The sequence below is a fragment of the Echinops telfairi genome, unplaced genomic scaffold (assembly GCF_000313985.2).
Source record: "Echinops telfairi isolate 266 unplaced genomic scaffold, ASM31398v2 ScPeMD7_7469;HRSCAF=8507_1, whole genome shotgun sequence".
NCBI classification, from domain to species: Eukaryota; Metazoa; Chordata; class Mammalia; order Afrosoricida; family Tenrecidae; genus Echinops; species Echinops telfairi.
Window position 1 is genome coordinate 36,174,738 of NW_022111373.1, and position 2,346 is coordinate 36,177,083.

At 41.1% G+C, this 2,346-nt stretch overlaps 1 pseudogene; it reads left to right on the top strand.

The window, feature by feature from the left end:
- Positions 1–532: 532 nt before the first annotated feature.
- LOC101658993 lies at positions 533–915 on the top strand (annotated as a pseudogene).
- The last annotated feature ends 1,431 nt before the right edge of the window (positions 916–2,346 follow it).

Below are 2,346 nucleotides of genomic sequence, written 5' to 3' on the forward strand. Positions count from 1 at the left end.
ATCAGACACACACGTAGTGGTGTGGTGGTTACGTGTTGCACTGTGATCCATTTGGTTGCAGTTGGAAACCACCAGCAGCTCCATGGGAGAAAAATTGGGCCCTCTACTCCCATAAACAGTTCCAGGCTTGTCAGCCCACAGGGGTTCCTGATGAGTTAGCATTGACTCCCAATGAGAGAGAGAGAGAGAGAGAGAGACAGATGAACACATGATGTTTTCCCAACACTGGAGGACCAGATTGCAAAAGTGCCTTGCAAAATAATGAAAAAGACTTACATAAAGGCATGTGATCATGAAGCTTCAGAACAGCAAGTGTGAATTTTCAAAGTATTTCAGATACAAGAAGACATAAAGAAGTTCATGGAGATTTGCTTCCTGAGGAGCCCACGAGGCTACGAGTCACATGCTGACTGTTTGCAGAGGCGTCTGTGTCTGAGGCTGCCCGTAAAGTGACACAGAGCCCAGTGGACCGCGTATCCCCGGGAGTGAAAACCCAGGAGTGCAGCTCCATCTGCGTGAGAAAGGGTTCCTCATGGCGGATGACCTGAAGAGATTCCTGTATAAAACATTGCCGTGTTGAGGGACTCCAAGCTATCGTGGTATTCGATAGGGGTGGGGTACCTGTTATTAAAGTGGCCAATGACAGTGCTCCAGAGCACGCGTTGAGACCCGGCTTCTTGTCTACCTTCGCTCTCGCAACTGACCAAGGCAGCAACCTCGGTCTCTCAAAAAACAAAAGTATCATCTGTTCCGATAACACCTACCAGGTGGTTCAATTGAACCGTTTGCTTTGGTGGTGAGTTTCCTAGCCAGCAGCAATGCCAATACAGGACTAATTGTCAGCCTAGAAACAGAACTTGCCCCGTTATTTGAAGAATTGAGACAAGTTGTGGAAGTTTCTTAAGCGGGCAGCGGTCTGGATGTCTGCCTTGTCATCATTGTACAGACAGTACCAACTCAGCAGTCTCTAGACCCCACGGATACTTGTATCTCTTTACCCAAGACAGGGCCCTCTTTCCTACCTTTGACTAAAAGAAAGAGCCTATAAATGTAATTTCTGGACAGATTGATTGTTATATTTTCTTGTTTGGGGTGTTTTGTTATTTTGTGTGATCTTGGAATACCACAGAAATGGTTCAGTCTGCCATGGCTCCCATGGAGTTAAGTTCTGTCACCAAATGTAGATGAGATTCTCTTCAGTGGATGATACAGTGACCCATGTGAACCAAGTGCCCCCTTTTGTAAAAGATGCCCAGCCTGCAGTAAGAAGCAGACCCTGCTGATTGTGAATAATGAGGAGAGCCCGGTTTTCTCCCTATGATGTGTTATTTCCTGGCACTGAATGTGAGGAGAATACAATGACTTAGCAAAAGTAATAAAGTCAGTACAATCACTAACTTTTCCTATGTACACATTGTTCTATAGTATAGATGACTTGCCAATTGTTGTGGTTCCTCTCAGAGGGTGCTGTTCCATCCCTAAAATTCAAATTATAGCAACTGATTCCCCCCACCCACTCTGCTATCTATACATAACCAATCAGTGTTATAATGTTGGTGTGTTCTTTATGACATTAAGATGTGATTCATTATCAAACTGCTTCAAATATTGGTATGTATGTAAACATGATAATACAGCCTTTTTCATACATGAGTAAAAATAAAATAGTATTTTTGAAGTATAAAAAAAGAAGTTAATGGAAAATGGAATTAACACATAACATAATGGTCCTGAGGGTTTCATCTGTCCTGGATTCCCTGTGTTTCCAGTTCCTATCTGTTCCAGGCAAGGTGGAAAGGGGGAACCGATTACAAGGATCTACATATAACCCCCTCCCTAGGGGACAGACAACAGAAAAATGAGTGAAGGGAGACATCGGACAGTGTAAGACATGACAAAATAATAATAATTTATAAATTACCAAGGATTCATGAGGGAGGGCTGATACCAAGGGCTCAAGTAGAAAGAAAATGTTTTGAGAATAATGATGGCAACAAATGTACAAATGTGCTTGACACAGTGGATGGATGTATGGATTGTGATAAGAGTTATACAAGCCCCCAATAAAATGATTTTTAAAAAGATAACATAATTTTTTCACTGAATTTTTTTGTCCCTTTCTTATTAAAACAACAAAAGATGGGAAGAATAGAGAATAGCATTGAGCTTTTCAACAATGACCCTTGGATCTAAAATAAAGTGCAACATTTAAATTCCAAAGTACAACTTAAATTTTCCTGTAAAACTACCATAAATAAAGTGAAAAAAAAGAATAAAACTATTTTCAGGGAAACCATTTTAATTATCCTAGAATCCATATTTCTGAGTCAAAGGAGTTGATGTGAC